This window comes from Dendrobates tinctorius, unplaced genomic scaffold (assembly GCF_039654945.1).
Source record: "Dendrobates tinctorius isolate UK_male_01 unplaced genomic scaffold, ASM3965494v1 ptg000175l, whole genome shotgun sequence".
NCBI classification, from domain to species: Eukaryota; Metazoa; Chordata; class Amphibia; order Anura; family Dendrobatidae; genus Dendrobates; species Dendrobates tinctorius.
The window spans coordinates 5,294,599-5,319,951 of NW_027361842.1; positions in this window are offsets into that span (position 1 = coordinate 5,294,599).

Below are 25,353 nucleotides of genomic sequence, written 5' to 3' on the forward strand. Positions count from 1 at the left end.
CCTGGGTCTCTGCTTCTGATATTCATGCCAAAAGATTGGTGCGTGCCTTTCATCGGGCTCACCCTGATCGCCCTGGTGGCGTAGTTGAGGGTTCGGTGACCCCTCCTCAAGGGGGAGGTACTGTTGTGAGTTCATTTTACCCTTCATTACTGAGGCCCGAGGAACTCCCTCTTCTGGTAAAGAAAGGTAGTGAGCCTGATTTTCAAACACCTGAGGCTGATGATGATGACTGGCTGAGTGGAGTTACTGACTGGATATAAGGCTGCCGACACCCTTCTGCCCTGCGGGTGATTTCTCTGTGGGATCCTTGGAGACCAGTCTGAATTCCTGCTCCTCTAAAGCTAAGTTTGCTGCTCGGCCTTTTGCTTTGGTGCTTTGACTTTGTTTTGCTTTGTATTTCTGGATTTCTGCCATTCCCTGCTGGGGTGTGCTTTATTCATTTAGCTCTGTCTTCTGAAAATACCTGAGTGCTGATTTAGTTTTTGAAGCCTAGCTGCTTCAGAGCCTTTTTCATATCAGCTTGTTGGCTTATGTCTTTGATAGGGTTTTGGCAGATTGCAGACAGCAGCCTTCCTGTCCTTTCCTATCTAGGTAGTTTTGGGCCCCGTCTTTGCTCGGTCTATCTTTCTGTCTGTGTTGGTGTTTTCATCTTGCTTCACCGTCATTATATGTTGGGGGCTGCCTATTGCTTTGGGGTCTGCTCTGGGGCAGTTTAGATTTCCCCTTTCTTTCTTTAGGCCTATTTAATTCTCCGGCTGTGATCGAGGGGTCTAGGGCATCGTAGGAACCCCCCACGGCTACTGCTAGTTGTGTTGATAGGTTCAGGGGTCTGCAATCTGATAGTTGCCAACTTCTCTGGTTTTCTGGACTTAGCTTGTATTTCTGTTTTTGCCTCCTACGGTGGCTCATTGATAACAGTGTTTGACGTTGTTCGTCGAACGTTCGACAAACATTCAACGAACTTGCCTCGTGTTCGACGAACCAAAACGAACTGGAACACTAGCGGGGTGGCTCAACACTACTCCTGAATAAATAGACGTACATTTTTAATGTTTAAGCTATGCTATATATACCTGGTATCTGGTGATACTGTACCCTTTCTGCCTTGAAGTCCTCCTCCACCCACCACTCTAAGTGTATCATTGACACCTGGAACATTGTCCCACATGTGTGATTATTTCTTGCGGATCTTCTTGTTATATTGTGGTGTGATCCATCCTGAGTGTGTGACAGTCTGTGGGTTAATCCTGCAATTTAGATGTACATTTAAAAATTACCCCAACACTAATGTATACAGCTCTACGCTTGTGATACATTACCCATTTACTGCTTTTTATATTCTGGTCTAATCCAAACTGACCAAGTGAGAGTTATTTTCTGACTGTGGAAATAAATACTGAGATTGACAACAATGACCCCTACACTGTGTACAGCTGTACTCTTCAGATCCATTACCGGTTTACGGCTTTTTATATTGTGTTGTAATCCATATTGAGCCTGAGAGCATCTGTGTCTGCCTCCTGAAATATCTACGGAGATTTAGAATGTTTAAACTATACTATATATACCTGCTATCTGATGATACTGTACACTTTTTCTACTTTTATATTCTTGTCTAATCCATACTGAGCCTGTGAGCGCCTCTGTGTGGCTGATGGTATATATAGGGAGATTGACAATCATCCTTTGACTGTATAGAGCTGTACGCTTCTGATACAGTACCATATGTCTGATGTTATTTTGGGTTCATTTTCTGCAACATTTTGAAGTTTGGTGGAAGAGGCCGCGGACGTGGGCGTGGGGGGGCTAGCTGGTGCTGATGGTGGTGGTGCATCTGCTGGTAGTGGCAAAAGCACAATAGCAGCTAAGGCAGGAGGTGTTGAGCCTGCGTCATGGTCTGGCTCCGGAACGCCAGGAAGGCTACCTTTTCTGGGAGTAGGTTAACCGCTTTTGAAGCCGGAGCATCAGGAACTGGTTTTGGCTTACATTGCCGAAACAGACTCCAGCAAATATGCCCTCCTCTTCTGAAGTTTCAAAAAATACAAGCACTGAGTCGTCAAGTGCTGGCTCCTGGTCAGGAAGAACCCCTTTCCTTGTGTTCTTCTCCCCCACCAAAAGTGAATGATGCAGCAGGCCACACTTCACATTAGTCCATGTAGCTCTTTCTATCATACCATGCCTGGGTTACCAAGTCAAATCGTGAATTCCCCAGTCCAAGATGAATCTGACATGGAATGTGGGTGGCCAGCCAGGGCCTTGGGGTTAATCGGTACCGGGCAGGTGTCTCAGAGTATTGTGTCACGTTGGTGGTGATGACCCGTTCCGTGGCCCTGGGCGTCCATGCAAAGGTGTGAATAACGTTTATAGGTGAATGATGTGTGACGCCACCTGTAGTTTCTGATCAGATTGACCCGCGCTGCAGTGTCGGTTTTCTGGGACAGATGTTGTGGTGCAGCTAAGATGTTGAAGCCCTGCACAGGTAGGGCCATAGTCGCAGGGCAGATGAAAGAGTTTGTAGATGGTGTGCAGTGCAGGATGTAGCAGAGCCGTGCGCCAGGCGCAGGAGAAAGATGACAGACACAGTCGTGCAGTTCCTTTACCTGTACTTGGTAAGTGCCGTCCAGGACCCAGAGTACAGATGGTGAAGGAGTTCGTCAGCCTGGAAGCAAATTAGGAATTCTCTCTCTGCAGATAGGTAGTGTGGCCTCCGTTCTAGTGCTTATCTGAGGTACTCGCAGTACTGAGTTCACTGAAGTTCCCCCTGTTGACTCTCTTTTGGAACTTTCTCGTATGGCAGGCAGCCATAGCCTTTTCCTTCTGGCTCACACACGTCGCTGCTGAGGCCTCCGAGCCTTAGTTGGGAACAGAGCATTTACAGCTGCTACTTCCTCCAGTTTCTGCTGCAGGACCGTCAGTGTCCCTACAAACTCTGAGACCGGAATCCCGACCATGCGCTCCAGCTAGGAGTGAGCCTTAACTCTGCTCATCCTCCAGCTCCCCTTCTCATGTCCACACACTTCCCCTTCCCTTCACATACTGCCCTAACTTACCTCCTCCGACCACAGAGAGCAGCTCCTCAGCAGTCAGGGTCAGTGGTCTCCCTGCTGGTCTGGAGTGGGAACTGTGTTGTGTTGACTTAACTGCTAAAGAGATACTTTGTTGCTCCCAAGCATGACATCACACTCCCTAGAAGGAAGGTAATGCCACTGTGGCGACCATACTCCTGGGGGCGCCACAAGTGCACTGATGCCCAGCCACTGCTAGATGATGCTGCTGGTATATTGACCCAGACCACTACATTCCCCTCGCACTCTACACAGCCAGAATCTGACCCTGATGAAACTCAGGTTCCCCTTCCCGCATACTATACCACCTTACATGGTGACAAACAGGAAGGTGCAGATGAAAGTGCAGGTTACTTGAGCAGGTGGGGGGGCATACTCATGGGCGACGGCACTGGCACAGGGCCCCTCATAGTACACAAAAGTGTCTCTGCCGGTGGGAGGGCCCTTCACCCGCTGTCAGACACGCAGCCGTACTATGAGGGGCCCTGTGCCAGTGCCATCGCCAACGAGTGGGCCCCCCCTGCTTGCTCAGGATCACAGCACTTACAAAGTTGAAATACTTACCTCTCCCTGCTCTACTGCCGTGACTTCTTCCGCGTTTCCTGACAGTGACATTCTGGTCAGAGAGCGTGATGACATCACGTCTGTACGCCCTCTGCCTAAACAGTCCAAGTGCAGTGAGATGGAAGATGGGGATGACGAGGAGTACAGACTAGTACAGGGATTCCCTAGCGAGGAGACTTATTTAATTGTTTTCAATATTGGGACAGCTATTTTTGGGGAGCACTATACTCTGGAGAATGATATACGAGGCCCACCATACACTGGAGCATTCCAAAGGTGGACATCAGACACTGGAGCAGCATTTACAGGGCCCATTATGCACTGGAGCATTAGAAATGGGGCCCATTATATATGGAGCATTATTTGGGCCCATAACAAAGTGGAGCTTCATCCATGGGGCCCATTATATACTGTAGCACTATGTGGAGCTCATCATATACTGCATGGAACATTATATGGGACCAATGATTCTGTATGGAGAAATATATGGGCCTCATTACTCTGTATGGCGCACTATGCGGTGACCATAATACTGTATGGAGTAATATACTGTCCGTTTTTGGACCTATTGGAGAATTTAAAATGGATATCAGTCATGAGATGTAAGAAGTGAAGTATTTTTCATTGTACTATACTGCTATTTCTTTGCCGTATCAATGGATCATGAATTGTGGCCTGTGTTAAAAGAGCCCAGTAACATTCTTTGGCCCAGGGCCCACGAAAATCTGGAGCCAGCCCTACCCCCCCACACAACTTTAGCCAAATTACCCCCAGTTTTCAATGCCTAACTATTATTATAAAGTAAATTAAGGTTGACAAGCTTAAGTAATAAGAATTGATGTTTTTGGCATTAAAATGCGCACTATAGGTGTTTCCTGTCCTCCACTCCCTTCCGACCTTGGTTCCCCATTGACTTGCATTGGGTTTCGTGTTTCAGTCGGCCTTCGACTTTTCACGATAATCGGCCGATTTCGTTCGACCCGACTTTTGAGAACGTCGGGTTTCATGAAACCCGACTCGACCCGAAAAAAGGCAAAGTCGCTCATCTCTAATATTCAGGGAGAGGCTTACCAATTAGATGTAGGGCAGTTTAATGGTGACTCAAACGGGCAGGATGATGAACCCTGACGCTCGTTTTGCTGGCCTTAACGCCGCATTCTCTTGAGAAGAGATCACCATCTAGCTGTAAGGTCTTGAAGTCTATGTGATTGTATTGTATTATTTTTCTTGCACTTTCTTGATATCTAATAAAATTTATACTGATTTTTACCTATTCACCACCTGGTACTCCATTTCCTCCTTAGTTTCCAGACCTCACATACAGTATAACGCAGACCCCCACATATACATTTTGCAAAAACTCCTGAAAATATATGGGACTCGCACTTCAAATGAACTAATATATCCCACAATCTGATGATCGTAATCAACAGACAAGAAGAGATCCAGAATTTTAAAATTTAAATATTTGATAGTATATTAACAACACAATGAAAATGTAAAAAAGCAGTAATGTCTCGAAAAGAGAGCCGCCACTAAAAACATGAAACTTCAAGGTAATAAACAGGTACACAAGATATGGATAACAATAGTGTATCACATACAAGAAACAATCTGGCACAAAAAATGTCCCCTAATGCTATATTTGCATATAGAAAAATAATGTGAAGATAATTTGCAATTATCCAGGAAAAATATATATATACTCTCTAGACTGGCACCACAGAATTCCCAAAGTTCTATATTAGCATGTGAATTTATCAGTGAAGAGAGACACCTATGAGTTACCAGAACGTATCCATAGAAAAACAATTATGTAACCACCAGGCATAAAGATACCTAGAATGTTGTGATGGTCTGCATAGTGAAAACGGAGAAAACACAAGTAACCAGAAAATGTCCATAAATAAGCAACCTGACATGAAATTCCCAAAATGTTGCGCTAGCATGACAACTAAACAGTAAAGAGGGAAATACCCAAGTGGCCAAAAAATATCCATAAAAATAATGTATACTGTGTATAATGTGTACTACCTGATAATCAGTCAAGTGATGGCTCCCCAACCCGACGTGCGTTTCACCGCTTGCTTCTTCTGGGAATTTTCATTGTGTTTTTAATAGACTATCAAATATTTAAATTTTAATATTCTGGATCTCTTCTTCTTGACTGTTGATCTATCATCAGATTGTGGGATATATTAGACTCCACATACAGTATAATGCAGAATCCCATAGAGCATAATGCAGACCCCACAAATTATAATGCAGAACCACATATAGCATAATTCAGACGCCACAAAATATAATGCAAAACCCATATAGCATAATGAAGACCCCCCATAGTATAATGCAAACCCACACAGCATAATACACACCCCACATAGTATAATGCAGATCCCACAAATAGCATAATACAGTTACCCACATAGTATAATGCAAACCCCACAAAGTATAATGCAGAACCCCATATAGCATGATGCAGACCCCCCACATAGTATAATGCTGACACCACACAGCAAATTGCAGACCCACATATAGTATATGACATATAGTATAATGCAGACCCCACAATATGAAGACACCATATAATGCAGAACCACACTTAGTATAATACATATAGTATAATGCAGAGTCCCCATATAGAGTATTTCATATAGTATAATGCAGAGCCCCAAATAGAAAGAAAACCCCCTTATAGTATAATGCAGATCCCATATAGCATAATAGACTCACAAATAGTATAAAACAGACCCTACATAGAAAAATGCAATCCCCCACATAGCATAATAACGCTCTAAGCGTCACGCTGTCCGAAGCCTTTATAGACTGCGCAAGCACGATGCGCCTGCGCAGTCTGGCTCTAGACAGAATGAGGCATCCAGCGGTGAGAGGTGTGTATGGCGCCGGAGATGGCAGTACGTGTACACACTGCATACTGCGATGTCCGGCGCCATACTTACCTGACCGGGAGGAGCGTTGCCGCGGCTCTTCTCTTCGGCCAGGGCAGGCGTACAGCTGGAATCGCGCATGCGATCAGCGCCATTTTACTGAAGACACATTTGCAGTGTGTTTTCTGCAATATGGCGCCAGACAGCACGGTATGGGCATGCGTGTACTCCGGCGCCACACTCTTCCCCCCAGCAGAACGGGACAGCACTGGAGCACAGGAAAGAAGGGTGAGAACAAATGTTTTTTTTTGTATGTGTGTAGTTTAATAGGGGTGAGGGGGACCATGCATAACAGGATTGGTGGGTGAGGGGACCATGCATACCAGGAAAGGGGGGTGAGGGGACCCTGTATACCAGGATAGGGGGTGAGGGGTAGCATGCATACCAGGATTGGGGGGTGAGAGGACCGTGCATTCCACAAAAGGGGGTGAAGGGACCGTGCATACCACAAAAAGTGTGGTGAGGGGACCGTGCATACCACAAAAAGGGGGGGTGAGGGGACCGTGCATACCACGAAAGGGGGGTGAGGGGACCGTGCATACCAGGATACGGGAGTGAGAGGACCATGCATACCAGGATACGGGAGTGAGAGAACCATGCATACCAGGATACGGGAGTGAGAGGACCATGCATACCAGGATAGGGGGTGAGGGGACCACGCATACCAGGATTGGGGGGGTGAGAGGACCATGCATACCAGGATAGGGGGTGAGGGGACCACGCATACCAGGATTGGGGGGTGAGAGGACCATGCATACCAGGTTTGGGGGATGAGGGGGCCATGCATACTAGGATTGGGGGGTGAGGGGACCATGCAAACAATGATTGGGGGTGAGGGAACCATGCATACCAGTAATGGGGATGAGGGGTAGCATGCATACCAGGATAGGGGGGTAAGAGGACCATGCATACCAGGATACGGGAGTGAGAGGACCATGCGTACCAGGATAGGGGGTGAGGGGACCATGCATACCAGGATTGGGGGGTGAGAGGACCATGCATACCAGGTTTGGGGGATGAGGGGGCCATGCATACTAGGATAGGGGGGTGAGGGGGCCATGCATACTAGGATAGGGGGGTGAGGGGGCCATGCATACTAGGATTGGGGGTGAGGGGACCATGCATGCCAGGATTGGGGGGTGAGGGATAGCCTGTGTACCAGGATAGGGGGGGTGAGGGGACCATGCAAACCATGATTGGGGGGTGAGGACCATGCACACCAGTAATGGGGGTGAGGGGACCATGCATATTAGGGGGTAAGGGGTAGCATGCATACCAGGATAGGGGGGTGAGAGGACCATGCATACCAGGATAGGAGTGTTGAGAGAACCATGCATACCAGGATACAGGAGTGAGACCACCATGCATACCAGGATAGGGGGTGAGGGGACCATGCATACCAGGATTGGAGGGTGAGAGGACAATGCATACCAGGACTGGGGGGTGAGGGGTACCATGCATACCAGGATAGGGGGGTGAGGGGACCATACATATCAGGATAGGAAAAAGGGGGTACCATGCATACCAGGATGGGAGACAATATACCAATAAAAATGCTCGCCACCCAGGCGTAGGATGGGTTCATAGCTAGTACAGTATAATGCAGATTATACATACCATAATGCAGGCTCCCCACCCCCAGACAGTATAATGCAGGATGGGGTCTCCCTGACACATGGGCCCCATAGCGGCATGCCACTGGCTGGGAGACCCTGAGTGAGTGGGGGCCCTAGACAAATGCCTAGTTTAGTGCCTCAGTCATTGGATTGAAGCAGATAATTACCTGTTGTTGTCGGCGTGCTGCTGTGCGTGGTCACGCGCTTTTTTTTTCAGGCATAACAATGCGCGTGATGAGTATTTATAGAGCGCGGGGACGCCAGCACCGGAAGTGCGTCATCGCCTGGTGGCGTGTCACGTGGATGGTTCTCCAGTTGTCATGGTCGCAGTGAGATTCTGGCGCATGCGCATAAGCAGTTGCCATCTGTGTATAAAGTGCGAGATGCACGCGCATGCGCATTAGCAGTTGCCATCTGTGTATGAAGTGCCGTCGTCATGGCAGCGGGCGGACGCCCGTGCATGCGTGGTTGTAACTGCCTTGTAACGGTGTCTGTTAGGGATGGAAAGAAACGCAGGATAAAGCAGTGAATTGTGGGTGGAACAATCATAGTGTTACTCAAATGTTTAGCAGGTGTCTACGTCTGATCAAAGGTGTGCCTAACGTGTCAGCACTTGTGTGAACCTGGATGTCACAGGGAACAGTAGTCTAGGGGGCGCAGCAGCACATGGGTACAGTAGTGTAAGGGGCACAGCAGCACATCGGCACGGGGTACAGTAGTGTAGGGGGCACAGAGTACAGTAGTGTAGGGGGCACAGTACAGTAGTGTAGGGGGCACAGCAGCACATGCGAACAGTAGTGTAGGGGGCACAGCAGCACATGCGTACAGTAGAGTAAGGGGCACAGCAGCACATGGGCACAGAGTACAGTAGTGTAGGGGGCACAGAGTACAGTAGTGTAGGGGGTACAGTAGTGTAGGGGCACAGAGTACAGTAATGTAGGGGGCACATGGTTCAGTAGTGTAGGTGGCACAGCAGCACATGGGTATGGGTACAGTAGTGTAGGGGGCACAGCAGCACATGGGTACAGTAATGTAGGGGACAAAGAGTACAGTAGTGTAGGGTGCACAGGGTACAGTAGTGCAGGGGCGCAGCAGCAACGGTGCAGTAGTGTAGGGGGCACAAGGTAAAGTAGTATAGGGGGCACAGGGTACAGTATTGTAGGGGTGCAGCAGCACAGGGTACAGTAGTGTAGGGCACACAGGGTACAGTAGTGTAGGGGGCACAGGGTACAGTAATGTTGGGGCACAGGGTAAAGTATTGTTGGGGGGACAGGGTACAGTAGTGTAGGGGGGAAGAGCAGCACAGGGTACAGTAGTGTAGGGAGCACAGGGTACAGTAGTGTAGAGGGCACAGGCACACAGGGTATAGTAGTGTACGGTCACAGCAGCACATGGGCACAGGGTACATTAGTGTTGAGGGCACAGCAGCACATGGGCACAGGGTACAGTATTGTAGGGGGCACAGGGTACAGTAGTGTAGAGGGCACAGGCACACAGGGTATAGTAGTGTAGGGTCACAGCAGCACATGCGCATAGGGTACAGTAGTGCTGGTGCCCCAGGGCAGGTTAAGCAATAGAATGGTGCCCCAGGGCAGGGCCGGCCCGAGAGATTACGGCGCCCTAGGCGAAACTACTTTGTTGCGCCCCTACTAAATTTAGGAGCAAAATAAACCACAACAACGATTAATTAACTCTCTCCTAACTCTTTAATCTTCTGAGAAGTTGTATAGGACAAATATATACAAAATAATCAACAACACAAAACAAAAACGACCATAGGTAATTAAAATTTTTGTTTCCTTGCCTTTTATTTTTTTTGATAAGTATGACAATAAGTCACCGAGATTAATTTGTTTAGCAACTTCAGATTCTATCAAAATTGTTGCCAACCCAACCAACCTCTCTTGCATCATATTTGCCCTTAAATATGTACACTTTTCTTTCCATCCCTAAAACTTTTTGCCTTTTGAAAAGATTTTTTATAATTTTTTCTATTTTTTCTCTGGCGCCCCCTTTGGGTCGGCGCCCTAGACGGCCGCCTTGTTAGCCTATAAGTTCGGGCCGGCCCTGCCCCAGGGAGGGCTAGGCATAAGGCAGGAGCCCCAGGGCAGGATAAGCACAAGGCGGGATAAGCACAAGGCAGGAGCCCCAGGGCGGGCTAGGCACAAGGCAGGAGCCCCAGGGCGGGCTAGGCACAAGGCAGGAGCCCCAGGGCGGGCTAGGCACAAGGCAGGAGCCCCAGGGCGGGCTAGGCACAAGGCAGGAGCCCCAGGGTGGGCTAGGCACAAGGCAGGAGCCCCATGGCGGGCTAGGCACAAGGCAGGAGCCCCATGGCGGGCTAGGCATAAGGCAGGAGCAACAGGTCGGGCTAGGCATAAGGAAGGAGATCAACAGAATATGAGTCAACAGTGTGATGCAGCAGCAAAAAAGGCAAATGCAATTCTAGGATGTATTAACAGAAGCATACAGTCTAGATCACGTGAAGTCATTATTTCCCTCTACTCCTCTTTGGTCAGACCTCATCTGGAATATTGTGTCCAGTTTTGGGCACCACATTTTAAAAAAGACATCAACAAACTGGAGCAAGTTCAGAAAAGAGCGACCAGAATGGTGACCGGTCTGCAAACCCTGTCTTATGAGGAAAGGTTGCAGGATTTGGGAATGTTTAGTTTGCAAAAGAGAAGACTGCGAGGAGACTTAATAGCTGTCTACAAATATCTAAAGGGCTGTCACATTGTAGAAGGATCAACTTTATTCTCATTTGCACAAGGAAACACTAGAAGCAATGGGATGAAACTGAATGGGAGGAGACACAGATTAGATATTAGAAAAAACTTTTTGACAGTTAGAGTGATCAATGAGTGGAACAGGCTGCCACGAGAAGTGGTGAGTTCTCCTTCAATGGAAGTCTTCAAACAGAGGCTGGACAGACATCTGTCTGGGATGATTTAGCGAATCCTGCTTTGAGCAGGGGGTTGGACCAGATGGCCCAGGAGGTCCCTTCCAACTCTACGATTCTATGATTCTATGATTCTATGATTCTAAGGGCAAGCTAAGCATAAGGCAGGAGCCCCAGGGCGGGCTAAGCATAAGTCAGGAGCCCCAGGGCGGGATTAGCATAAGGCAGGAGCCCCAGGGCGGGCTAGGCACAAGACAGGAGTTCCAGGGCAGGCTAGGCACAAGGCAGGAGCCCCAGGGTGGGCTAGGCATAAGGCAGGAGCGCCAGGGTGGGCTAGGTATAGGGCAGGTGCTCCAGGCGGGCTAGGCATAAGGCAGGTGCCCCAGGGTGGGCTAAGCATAAGGCAGGAGACCCAGGGCGGGCTAGGCATAAGGCAGGAGACCCAGGGCGGGCTAGGCATAAGGCAGGAGACCCAAGGCGGGCTACGCATAAGGCAGGAGACCCAGGGCGGGCTAGGCATAAGGCAGAAGACCCAGGGTGGGCTAGGCATAAGGCAGGAGACCAAAGGCGGGCTAGGCATAAGGCAGGAGACCAAGGGCAGGCTAGGCATAAGGCAGGAGACCAAGGGCGGGCTAGGCATAAGGAACGAGCGCCAGGGCAGGCTAGGCATAAGGCTTGGGCTCTAGAGCAAGCTAGGGATAAGGCAGGACCCCAGGGCGTGATAAGCATAAGGCAGGAGCCGCAGGGCATGATAAGCATAAGCCTGGAGCCGCAGGGCATGATAAGCATAAGGCAGTAGACGCAGGGCGGGATAAGCATAAGGCAGGAGCCATAGGGCGGGATAAGCATAAGGCAGTAGCCGCAGGGCGGGATAAGCATAAGGCAGTAGCCGCAGGGCGAGATAAGCATAAGGCAGGAGCCGCAGGGCGGGATAAGCATAAGGCAGGAGCCCCAGGGCAGGATTAGCATAAGGCAGGAGTCCCAGGGCGGGATAAGCATAAGGCTGGAGCCCTAGGGCGGATAAGCATAAGCCATGAGCCCCAGGACGGGATAAGCATAAGGCAGGAGCCCCAGGGCGAGCTAAGCATAAGGCAGGAGCCCCATGGCGAGCTAGGCATAAGGCAGGAGACCCAGGGTGGGCTAGTCTTATGGCACGAGCCCCAGGGTAGGCTAGGCTTAATGCAGGAGCCCCAGGGCAGTATAGGCTTAAGGCTGGTACCCCAAGACGGGCTAGGCATAAGACTGGTGCCCCAGGGCGGGCTAGGCATAAGACTGGTGCCCCAGAGCGGGCTAGGCATAAGGCAGAAGCCCCAGGGCGGGCTAGGAATAAGGCAGGAGCCCCAAGGCGGAATAGACTTAAAACACTTGCCCCAGAGCGGGAAAGGCTTAAGGCACTTGCCCCAGAGTGGCCTAGGCTTAAGGCAGGTGCCATATCGATGGCTAGGCATAAGGAAAATGCGTAAGGGCTAGAGCCCAAGGGCTGGCTAGGCATAAGGCTCTAAGTCTTGGCCCTCTTTGCATAAAAGTTGAGGCACCCATAGGCGTTTAGAGCTATTGTTCACACCCCTACTTTGTACATGGACATTGAGCACTAGATCCTTTGTTGTACAGAGTGGGGCCACTCCACAACTCCATGCTCCAAGTAACCAGTCACTTCTTGTCTGTCCTTCGTAAATGGGTAATGCCGCCTTCGCAATGTTTTTTGTGCCTAACCGACTTGAAGTTAAAAAAAAATACAACAAATAAATCTAATAAAGGATAGGCATAAGGCAGGTGCCTCTGAGGCATGCAAAGCTTAAGGCAGGTGCTTAAAAGGAGGTTTAAGCTTAAAGCAGGTGCCTCCGAGGTGGGGTGCCCCAGGGCGTGATAAGTATAAGGCAGGAGCCCCAGGGTGGGATAAGCATAAGGCTAGAGCCCCAGGGTGGGCTTGGCATAAGGCAGGAGCCCCAGGGTGGGCTGGGGATAAGGCAGGTGCCTCAAAGGTGGTTTAAGCTTAAGGCACGTGCCTCCGAGGCAGCTTAGGAAAAACGCAGCATAAGCATAAGGCAGGAGATCCAGAGCGGGCTAAGCATAAAGCAGGAGCCCCAAGGTGGGCTAAGCATAAGGCAGGAGCCCCAGGACGGGCTAGGAATAAGGCCGGAGCCCCAGGGCGTGATAAGCATAAGGCAAGAGCCCCAGGACGGGCTAATCATAAGGCAGGAGACCCAAGGCGGGCTATGCTTAAGGCAGGAGACCCAGGGCGGGCTAAGCATGAGGCAGGAGCCCCAGGGCAGGCTAAGCATAAGGCAGGAGCCCCATGGTGACCTAGGCATAAGACTAGGGCCCCAGGGTGGGCTAGGCATAAGGAAAGAGCCCCAGGGCGGGCTTTGCATAAGGATGGTGGCCCAGGGCAAGCTAGGCAAAACGCTGGAGCCCCAGAGCAAGCTCGGGAACAGGCTGGTGCCCCAGGGCAAACTAGGCATAAGGCTGGTGCCTCAGGGCGAGCTAAGCATTACAATGGTGCCCCAGGTTGGGCTAGTCATAAGGCAGGATCCCCAGGGCGGGCTAGGCAAAAGTTAGCAGCCCCAGGGCGGGCTAGGCATAAGGCTGGTGCCCCAGGGCGGGCTAGGCATAAGGCTGGTGCCCCAGGGTGGGCTAGGCATAAGGCTGGTGCCCCAGGGCAGGCTAGGCATAAGGCTGGTGCCCCACGGCGGGCTAGGCATAAGGCTGGTGCCCCAGGGTGGGCTAGGCATAAAGCTGATGCCCCAGGGCGGGCTAGGCATAAGGCTGGTGCCCCACGGCGGGCTAGGCATAAGGCTGGTGCCCCAGGGCGGGCAAGGCATAAAGCTGATGCCCCAGGGCGGGCAAGGCATAAGTCTTGAGCCCCAGGGCAGGCAAGACATAAGGCTGATGCCCCAGGGCGGGCAAGGCATAAGGCTGGTGTCCCAGGGCGGGCTAGGCATAAGGCTGGTGCCCCATGGAGGGCTAGGCTTAAGGCTGGTGCCAAAGGGCGGGCTAGGCATAAGACTCGTGCCCGAGTGCAGTCTAAGCATAAGTCAGGAGCACAAGGGCTTGCTAGCAATAAGGCTGGTGCCCAAGGGCTTGCTAGCAATAAGGCTGGTGCCCAAGGGCGGGCAAGGCATAAGGCTGGTGCCCAAGGGCGGGCTAGGCATAAGGCAGGAGCCCCAGGGAAAGATAGGCATAAGGCTGGTGACACAGGGCAAGCTAGGCATAAGGCAGGAGCCCCAGGGCAGGCTAGGCATAAGGCAGGAGCAGTAAATCAGGATACAAATCCAGCTCACGAGACATGGCATTCCAACATCGGTGCCCAAAGGCGGGCTAGGCATAAGTCAGGAGCCCCAGGGCAGGCTAGGCATAAGGCTGGTGCCCCAGGGCGGGCTACGCATAAGGCTAGTGCCCAAGGGCGGGCTAGGCGTAAGGCTGGTGCCCAAGGGAGGGCTAGGCATTAAGCTGGTGCCCAAGGGCGGGCTAGGCATAAGGCTGTTTCCCAAGGGCGGGCTAGGCATAAGGCTGGTGCCCCAGGGCTCGCTAGACATAAGGCTGGTGCCCCAGGGCATGCTAGGCATGAGGCAGGAGCCCCAGGGAAGGTTAGGCATAAGGCTGTTGCCCCAGGGCGGGCTAGGCATAAGTCTGGTGTCCCACGGCGGGCTAGGCATAAGGCTGGTGCCCCAGGGTGTGCAATGCATATATCAGGAGCCCCAGGGCGGGCTAGGCATAAGTCTGGTGCCCCAGGACGGGCTAGGCATAAGGCTGGTGCCCAAGGGCGGGCTAGGCATAAGGCTGGTGCCCCAGGGCGGGCTAGGCATCAGGCTGGTGCCCAAGGGCGGGCTAGGCATAAGGCTGATGACCCAGGGCGGGCAAGGTATAAGGCTGACGCCTCAGGGCAGGCAAGGCATAAGGCTGATGCCACAGGGCGGACAAGGCATAAGGCTGGTGTCCCAGGACGGGCTAGGCATAAGTCTGGTGCCCCAGGACGGGCTAGGCATAAGTCTGGTGCCCCAGGACGGGCTAGGCATAAGGCTGGAGCCCCAGGGCAGACTAGGCATAAGGCTGGTACCCCAGGGCGGGCTAGGCATAAGGCTGGAGCCCCAGGGCGGACTAGGCATAAGGCTGGTACCCCAGGGCGGGCTAGGCATAATGCTGGTGCCCCAGGGCGGGCTAGGCATTAGGCTGATGCCCAAGGGCGGGCTAAGCATAAGGCTGGTGCCCCAGGGTGGGCAAGGCATAAAGCTGGTGCACCAGGGTGGGCAAGGCATAAAGCTGGTGGCCCAGGGTTGGCAAGGCATAACGCTGGTGCCCCAGGGTGGGCAAGGCATAAAGCTGGTGCCCCAGGGCGGGCAAGGCATAAGTCAGGAGCCCTAGGGCGGGCTAGGTATAAGGCTGGTGCCTCACAGCAAGCTAGGCATAATGCTGGTGCCCCAGCACGGGTTAGGCATAAGGCTGGTGCCCCAGGACGGGCTAGACAAAAGGCTGGTGCCCCAGGATGGGCTAGGCTTAAGGCTGGTTCCCCATGGCGGGCTAGGCATAAGTCTGGAGCCCCAGGGCGGGCTAGGAATAAGTCTGGTGCCCCAGGGTGGGCAAGGCATAAAGCTGGTGCCTCAGGGCGGGCAAGGCATAAGTCAGGAGCCCCAGGGCGAGCTAAGCATAAGTCTGGTTCCCCAGGACGGACTAGGCATAAGGCTGGTGCCCCAGGACGGGCTAGACATAAGGCTGGTGTCCAAGGGCTGGCTAGGCATAAGGCTGGTGTGCAAGAGTGGGCTAGACATAAGGCTGGTGCCCCAGGGTGGGCTAGGCATAAGGCTGGAGTCCCAGGGCAGACTAGGCATAAGTCTGGTGCCCAAGGGCAGGCTAGGGATAAGGCTGGTACCCAAGGGCGGGCTAGGCATAAGGCTGGTGCCCCAGTGCAGTCTAAGCATAAGTCAGGAGCCCCAGGGCGGGCTAGGCATAAGGCTTGTGCCACAGGGCAGGCTAGGCATAAGGCTGGTGCCCAAGGGCAGGCTAGGGATAAGGCTGGTGACCAAGAGCGGGCTAGGCATAAAGCTGGTGCCCAAGGGCGGGCTAGGCATAAGGCTGTTGCCCAATGGCGGGCAAGGCATAAGGCTGTTGCCCAATGGCGGGCAAGGCATAAGGCTGGTGCCCCAGGGCTCGCTAGAAATAAGACTGGTGCCCCAGGGCATGCTAGGCATAAGGCTGGTGCCCCAGGGCATGCTACGCATAAGGCAGGAGCCCCAGGGAAGGCTAGGCATAAGGCTGATGACCCAGGGCGGGCTAGGCATAAGGCTGGTGCCCCAGGGCGGGCTAGGCATAAGGCTGGTGCCCAAGGGCGGGCTAGGCATAAGGCTGGTGCCCAAGGGCGGGCTAGGCATAAGGCTGGTGCCCCAGGGTGGGCAAGGTATAAGGCTGATGCCCCAGGGCGGGCAAGGCATAAGGCTGATGCCCCAGGGCGTTTTAAGCATATGGCTTGTGCCCCAGGGCGGGCTAGGCATAAGGCTGATGACCAAGGGCGGGCTAGGCATAAGGCTGGTGCCCAAGGGCGGGCTAGGCATATGGCTGGCGCCCCAGGGTGGGATAGGCATAAGGCTGGTGCCCCAGGGCGGGCTAGGCATAAGGCTGGTGACCCAGGGTGGGCTAGGCTTAAGGCTGATGCCCCAGGGCGGTCAAGGCATAAAGCTGATGCCCAAGGGCGGGCAAGGCATAAGTCTGATGCCCCAGGGTGGACAAGGCAAAAGGCTGATGCCCCAGGGAGGACAAGGCATAAGGATGATGCCCCAGGGAGGACAAGGCATAAGGCTGGTGCCCCAGGGCGGGCTAGGCATAAGTCTGGTGCACCAGGGAGGGCTAGGCATAAGGATGGTGCCCCAGGGAGGGCTAGGCATAAGGCTATTGCCCCAGGGCAGGCTAGGCATAAGTCTGGTGCCCCAGGGCGAGCTAGGCATAAGGCTGGAGCCCCAGGGTGGGGTAGGCATAAGGATGGTGCCCCAGGGAGGGCTAGGCATAAGGCTGGTGCCCCAGGGAGGGCTAGGCATAAGGCTGGTACCCTAGGGCGAGCTAGGCATAAGGCTGGAGCCCCAGGGCGGGCTAGGCATAAGGCTGGTACCCCAGGGTGGGCTAGGCATAAGACTGGTACCCCACGGCGGGCTAGGCATAATGCTGGTGCCCCAGGGCGGGCTAAGCATTAGGCCGGTGCCCAAGGGCGGGCTAGGCATAAGGCTGATGCCCCAGTGCAGTTTAGGCATAAGTCATGAACCCCACGGCAGTCTAGGCATATGACTGTTGCCCCAGGGTGGGCTAGGCATAAGTCTGGTGTCCCACGGCGGGCTAGGCATAAGGCTGGTGCACCAGGGTGGGCAATGCATATATCAGGAGCCCCAGGGCGGGCTAGGCATAAGTCTGGTGCCCCAGGACGGGCTAGGCATAAGGCTGGTGCCCAAGGGCGGGCAAGGCATAAGTCTGATGCCCCAGGGTGGACAAGGCATAAGGCTGATGCCCCAGGGAGGACAAGGCATAAGGATGATGCCCCAGGGCAGGCAAGGCATAAGGCTGGTGCCCCAGGGCGGGCTAGGCATAAGTCTGGTGCACCAGGGAGGGCTAGGCATAAGGATGGTGCCCCAGGGTGGGGTAGGCATAAGGATGGTGCCCCAGGGAGGGCTAGGCATAAGGCTGGTGCCCCAGGGAGGGCTAGGCATAAGGCTGGTACCCTAGGGCGAGCTAGGCATAAGGCTGGAGCCCCAGGGCGGGCTAGGCATAAGGCTGGTACCCCAGGGTGGGCTAGGCATAAGACTGGTACCCCACGGCGGGCTAGGCATAATGCTGGTGCCCCAGGGCGGGCTAAGCATTAGGCCGGTGCCCAAGGGCGGGCTAGGCATAAGGCTGATGCCCCAGTGCAGTTTAGGCATAAGTCATGAACCCCACGGCAGTCTAGGCATATGACTGTTGCCCCAGGGTGGGCTAGGCATAAGTCTGGTGTCCCACGGCGGGCTAGGCATAAGGCTGGTGCCCCAGGGTGGGCAATGCATATATCAGGAGCCCCAGGGCGGGCTAGGCATAAGTCTGGTGCCCCAGGACGGGCTAGGCATAAGGCTGGTGCCCAAGGGCGGGCTAGGCATACGGCTGGTTCCCAAGGGCAGGCTAGGCATAAGGCTGGTGCCCAAGGGCGGGTAAGGCATAAGGCTGGTGCCCCAGTGCAGTCTAAGAATAAGTCAGGAGCACCAAGGCGGGCTAGGCATAAGGCTGGTGCCCCAGAATGCGCTAGGCTTAAGGCTGGTGCTCCAGTGCGGGCAAGGCATAAGGCTGATGCCCCAGTGCGGGTAAGGCATAAGGCTGATGACCCAGGGCGGGCAAGGCATAAGGCTGATGCCCCAGGGCGGGCAAGGCATAAGGCTGGTGCCCAAGGGCGGGTTAGGCATACGGCTGATGCTCCAGGGTGGGCTAGGCATAAGGATGGTGCCCCAGGGAAGGCTAGGCATAAGGATGGTGCCCCAGGGAGGGCTAGGCATAAGGCTGGTGCCCAAGGGCGGGCTAGGCATAAGGCTGTTGCCCCAGGGCAGGCTAGGCCTAAGGCTGGTGTCCCAAAGCGGGCTAGGCATAAGGCTGGTGCCCAAGGGCGGGCTAGGCATAAGGCTGGTGCCCCAGGGCGGGCTAGGCATAAGGCTGGTGCCCAAGAGCGGGTAAGGCATAAAGCTGGTGCCCCAGAGCAGTCTAAGAATAAGTCAGGAGCACCAAGGCGGTCTAGGCGTAAGGCTGGTGCCCCACCGCGGGCTAGGCATAAGGCTGGTGCCCCAGGGCGGGCTAGGCATAAGGCTGGTGCCCCAGGGCGGGCTAGGCATAAGGCTGGTGCAACAGGGAGGGCTAGGCATAAGGATGGTGCCCCAGGGAGGGCTAGGCATAAGGCTATTGCCCCAGGGAGGACAAGGCATAAGGATGATGCCCCAGGGCAGGCAAGGCATAAGGCTGGTGCCCCAGGGCGGGCTAGGCATAAGTCTGGTGCACCAGGGAGGGCTAGGCATAAGGATGGTGCCCCAGGGAGGGCTAGGCATAAGGCTATTGCCCCAGGGCAGGCTAGGCATAAGTCTGGTGCCCCAGGGCGAGCTAGGCATAAGGCTGGAGCCCCAGGGTGGGGTAGGCATAAGGATGGTGCCCCAGGGAGGGCTAGGCATAAGGCTGGTGCCCCAGGGAGGGCTAAGCATAAGGCTGGTACCCTAGGGCGAGCTAGGCATAAGGCTGGAGCCCCAGGGCGGGCTAGGCATAAGGCTGGTACCCCAGGGTGGGCTAGGCATAAGACTGGTACCCCACGGCGGGCTAGGCATAATGCTGGTGCCCCAGGGCGGGCTAAGCATTAGGCCGGTGCCCAAGGGCGGGCTAGGCATAAGGCTGATGCCCCAGTGCAGTTTAGGCATAAGTCATGAACCCCACGGCAGTCTAGGCATATGACTGTTGCCCCAGGGTGGGCTAGGCATAAGTCTGGTGTCCCACGGCGGGCTAGGCATAAGGCTGGTGCCCCAGGGTGGGCAATGCATATATCAGGAGCCCCAGGGCGGGCTAGGCATAAGTCTGGTGCCCCAGGACGGGCTAGGCATAAGGCTGGTGCCCAAGGGCGGGCTAGGCATACGGCTGGTTCCCAAGGGCAGGCTAGGCATAAGGCTGGTGCCCAAGGGCGGGTAAGGCATAAGGCTGGTGCCCCAGTGCAGTCTAAGAATAAGTCAGGAGCACCAAGGCGGGCTAGGCATAAGGCTGGTGCCCCAGAATGCACTAGGCTTAAGGCTGGTGCTCCAGTGCGGGCAAGGCATAAGGCTGATGCCCCAGTGCGGGTAAGGCATAAGGCTGATGACCCAGGGCGGGCAAGGCATAAAGCTGATGCCCCAGGGCGGGCAAGGCATAAGGCTGGTGCCCAAGGGCGGGTTAGGCATACGGCTGATGCTCCAGGGTGGGCTAGGCATAAGGATGGTGCCCCAGGGAAGGCTAGGCATAAGGATGGTGCCCCAGGGAGGGCTAGGCATAAGGCTGGTGCCCAAGGGCGGGCTAGGCATAAGGCTGTTGCCCCAGGGCAGGCTAGGCCTAAGGCTGGTGTCCCAAAGCGGGCTAGGCATAAGGCTGGTGCCCAAGGGCGGGCTAGGCATAAGGCTGGTGCCCCAGGGCGGGCTAGGCATAAGGCTGGTGCCCAAGAGCGGGTAAGGCATAAAGCTGGTGCCCCAGAGCAGTCTAAGAATAAGTCAGGAGCACCAAGGCGGTCTAGGCATAAGGCTGGTGCCCCACCGCGGGCTAGGCATAAGGCTGGTGCCCCAGGGCGGGCTAGGCATAAGGCTGGTGCCCCAGGGCGGGCTAGGCATAAGGCTGGTGCCCCAGGGTGGGCTAGGCATAAGGCTTGTGACCCAGGGCGTGCAAGGCATAAGGCTGGTGACCCAGGGTGGGCTATGCATAAGGCTCATGACCCAGGGCGGGCTAGGCTTAAGGCTCTTGCCCCAGGGTGGGCTAGGCATAAGGCTGATGCCCCAGGGCGGGCTAGGCATAAGGCTGATGCCCCAGGGTGGGCTAGGCATAAGGCTGATGCCCCAGAGCGGGCAAAGCATAAGGCTGATGCCCCAGGGCGGGCTAGGCATAAGGCTGATGCCCCAGAGAGGGCAAGGCATAAGGCTGATGCCCCAGGGCGGGCAAGGCATAAGGCTGGTGCCCCAGGGTGGGCTAGGCATAAGGATGGTGCCCCAGGGAGGGCTAGGCATAAAGCTGGTGCCCCAAGGCATGCTAAGCATATGGCTGGTGCCACAGGGCCGGCTAGGCATAAGGCTGGTGCCCCATGGCGGGCTAGGCATAAAGCTGGTGCCCCAGCGCGTGCTAAGCATAAGGCTTGTGCCACAGGGCGGGCTAGGCATAAGGCTGGTGCCCCAGGGCAGGCTGGGCATAAGGCTGGTGCCCCAGGGCGGGCTCGGCATAAGGCTGGTGCCCTAGGGTGGGCTATGCAAAAGTCTGGTGTACTACGGCGGGCTAGGCATAAGGCTGGTGCCCCAGTTCAGTCTAGGCATAAGTCAGGAGCCCCAGGGCAGGCTAAGCATAAGGCTGGTTCTCCAGGGCAGGCTAGGCATAAGGCTGGTGTCCAAGGGCGAGCTAGGCATAATTCTGGTGCCCCAGGGTGGGCTAGGCAAAAGGCTGGTTCCCCAGGGCAGGCTAGGCATAAGGCTGGTGCACCAGGGAGTGCTAGGCATAAGGCTGATGCACCAGGGCGGGCTCGGCATAAAGCTGGTGCCCCAAGGCGTGCTAAGCATAAGGCTGGTGCCACAGGGCGGGCTAGGCATAAGGCTGGTGCCCAAGGGCGGGCTAGGCATAAGACTCGTGCATGAGTGCAGTCTAAGCATAAGTCAGGAGCCCAAGGGCTTGCTAGCAATAAGGCTGGTGCCCCAGGGCGGCCTAGGCATAAGGCAGGAGCCCCAGGGTAGGCTAGGCATAAGGCAGGAGCCCAAGAGCGGGCTAGGCATAACTCAGGAGCAATAAATCAGGATACAAATCCAAGGGCGGGCTAGGCATAAGGCTGGTGCCCAAGGGCGGGCTAGGCATAAGGCTGGTGCCCCAGGGCATGCTAGGCATAAGGCTTTTGCCCCAGGGCATGCTAGGCATAAGGCAGGAGCCCCAGGGAAGGATAGGCATAAGGCTGGTGACCCAGGACGAGCTAGTCATAAGGCAGGAGCCCCAGGGAAGGATAGGCATCAGGCTGGTGACCCACGGTGAGCTAGGCATAAGACAGGAGCCCCAGGGCAGGCTAGGCAAAAGGCAGGAGCCCCAGGGCAGGCTAGGCATAAGGCAGGAGCCCAAGAGCGGGCTAGGCATCAGGCAGGAGCCCCTGGGTGGGCTAGGCATAAGGCTGGTGCCCCAGGGCAGGCTAGGCATAAGTCTGGTGCCCCAGGGTGGGCAAGGCATAAAGCTGGTGCCCCAGGGCGGTCAAGGCTTAAAGCTGGTGCCCCAGGGTGGGCAAGGCATAAGTCAGGAGCCCCAGGGTGGGCTAGGTGTAAGGCTGGTGCCTCAGGAAGGGCTAGGCATAAGGCTGGTGCCCCAGGTCTGGCTAGGCATAAGGCTGGTGCCCCAGGGCTGGCTAGGCATAAGTCTGGTGCCCCAGGGTGGGCAAGGCATAAAGCTGGTGCCCCAGGGCAGGCAATGCATAAGTCAGGAGCCCCAGGGAGGGCTAGGCATAAGGCTGGTGCCCCATAGAGGGCTAGGCATAAGGCTGGTGCCCAAGGGCGGAATAGGCATAAGGCTGGTTCCCCAGTGCAGTCTAAACATAAGTCAGGAGCCCCAGGGCGGGCTAGGCATAAAGCTGGTTCCCCAGGGCGGGCTAGGCATAAGGCTGGTGCCCAATGGCGGGCTAGGCATAAGGCTGGTCCCCAAGGGCGGGCTAGGTATAAGGCTGGTGCCCAAGGTCGGGCTAGGCATAAGGCTGGTGCCCAAGGTCGGGCTAGGCATAAGGCTGGTGCCCAAGGGCGGGCTAGGCATAAGGCTGGTGCCCGATGGCTCTCTAGGCATAAAGCTGGTGCCCCAGGGCATGCTAGGCATAAGGCTGTTGCCCCAGGGTGGGATAGGCATTAGGCAGGAGGCCCAGGGTGGGCTAGGGATAAGGCTGGTGCCCCAGGGTGAGGTAGGCATATGGCAGGAGCCCCAGGGCAGGCTAGGCATAAGGCAGGAGCCCAAGAATGGGCTAGACATAAGGCAGGAGCCCCTGGACGGGCTAGGCATAAGGCTGGTGCCCCAGTGCAGTCTAGTCATAAGTCAGGAGCCCCAGGGCGGTCTAGGCATAAGGCTGGTGCCCCAGGGTGGGCTAGTCATAAGGTAGGAGCCCCAGGGTGGGCTAGGCATTAGGCAGGAGGCCCAGGGCGGGCTAGGGATAAGGCTGTTGCCCCAGGGCGGGCTAGGCATAAGGCTGGTGCCCCAGGGCGGGCTAGTCATAAGGTAGGAGCCCCAGGGCGGGCTAAGGCATAAGGCTGGTGCCCCAGGGTGGGATAGGCATAAGGCTGGTGCCCCAGGGCGGGCTAGGCATAAGGCTGGTGCCCCAGGGCGGGCTAGGCATAAGGCTGGTGCCCCAGGGCGGGCTAGGCATAAGGCTGGTGCCCTAGCGCGGGCTAGGCATAAGGCTGGTGCCCCAGGGCGGGCAAGGTACAAGGCTGGTGCCCCAGGGCACACTAGGCATAAGGCTGGTGCCTCAGGGCGGGTTAGGCATAAGGCTGGTGCCCCAGTGCAGTCTACGCATAAGTCAGGAGCCTCAGTGCAGGCTAGGCATAAGGCTGGTGCCCCAGGGCGGGCTAGGCATAAGGCTGGTACCCCAGGGCAGGCTAGTCATAAGGTAGGAGCCCCAGGGCAGGCTAGGCATAAGGCAGGAGGCCCAGGGCGGGCTAGGGATAAGGCTGGAGGCCCAGGGCGGGCTAGTCATAAGGCAGGAGCCCCAGGGCGGGCTAGGCACAAGGCAGGTGCCCCAGGGCGGGATAGGCAAAAAGTAGGAGACCCAGGGTGTGATATGTATAAGGCAGGAGCCCCAGGGTGGGATATGTATAAGGCAGGATCCCCATGCGGGCTAGGCATAAGACAGGTACCTTCCAGGCGGGCAAAGCTTAAGGCACGTGCCTCCGAGGCGGGCAAACCTTAAGGCAAGCTATGTGATCTCAGAAGAACAGATTGCGGTACTCAGCAAGGGTCTAAGTTTTTCTCCCACGACTGACTTTGATTTAAGACTCTACTTGATCTGAATAAATTTGCACGTAATCTGACAGTGAAATGTCATTTTCTTACAGATGATGCTGCTAAACATGTTACCTGTACAGATAATCTTGATTCTCCTATTATTGATGATATTCGTATGTTTCAGGAACAGAAAGCACTTCTTAGCTTAAAATCATTAGAAAGAGAATCATGTGTGGGTCCTATTTCACTTAGGCTAGTTTCACACTAGCGCTTTTGAGCGCAGCCACGGCCTGCGCACGGCCGCCGCTAAGACCCTCCCCCTGCCGCGCCTCCGCCAGTAGCTCCGCCTACCGGCGCATGACGCTGCATGCATCCTGTGTCCCCTATCTTTATCACTGGGGGCGCAGGCTGTGCGCAGTATGCGTTTGGCGGCGCATGCGCCTTTTTGACAGTGCGCCGGCGCAGCCAAACTGCAGCAGGTTGCGTTTGGCGCAGGTAGGCGCACCGTCAAAAGGACGCATGCGCCGCCAAACACATACTGCGCACGGCCTGCGCCCCCAGTGATAAAGATAGGGGACGCAGTACGCATGCAGCGTCATGCACCGGTAGGCGGAGCTACCGGCGGAAGGCGCGGCAGGGGGCGGGGCTTAGCAGCAGCCGTGCGCAGGCCGTCGCTGCGCTCAAAAGCGCTAGTGTGAAACTAGCCTGAATGATTCTTTTTCTGTCAGCAATCCACTTTTTTATCCATTAAAATCCAGACCAGCGGTCTTAGACCAATTTCAGGATTTAATTGAACAGGAATTAGTTGACCTTAATAAATTTAATATGGAATCTAAAAATAAATACTATAAATTAACTAAAAGGGAGAAGAAAGCACTTAAAGACTTGCATAATCAGGATCTCATAGTAAGGCAGTCAGGCAAAGGTGGTACCATAGTGCTTTTACATAGTAACATAGTTATTAAGGTTGAAGGGAGACTTTAAGTCCATCTAGTTCAACCCATATCCTATCCTAACTTGCCCTAACATGTTGATCCAGAGGAAGGCAAAAAAAAACCCATGTGGCAACAGTAAGCTTCACATTGGGGAAAAAAATTCCTTCCCGACTCCACATACGGCAATCAGACTAGCTCCCTGGATCAACGCAATATTAAGGAAACTAGTGTATATACCCTGTAATATTATACTTTCCAAGAAAGGCATCCAGTCCCTTCTTAAATTTTAGTAGGGAATCACTCATTACAACATCATATGGCAGAGAGTTCCATAGTCTCACTGCTCTTACAGTAAAGAATCCGCGTCTGTGAGTATGCTTAAACCTTCTTTCCTCCAGACGTAGAGGATGCCCCCTTGTCCCCGTCACAGGTCTAAGAGTAAAAACATCATTAGAAAGGTCTTGGTATTGTCCCCGCATATATTTATACATTGTAATAAGATCACCCCTAAGCCTTCGATTCTCCAAACTAAATAACCCCAAGTGTAATAACCTGTCTTGGTATTGCAGACCCCCTAGTTCCCTAATAACCTTGGTCGCTCTTCTCTACACCCGCTCCAGTTCAGCTATGTCTTTCTTATACACCGGAGACCAGAACTGTACATAGTATTCT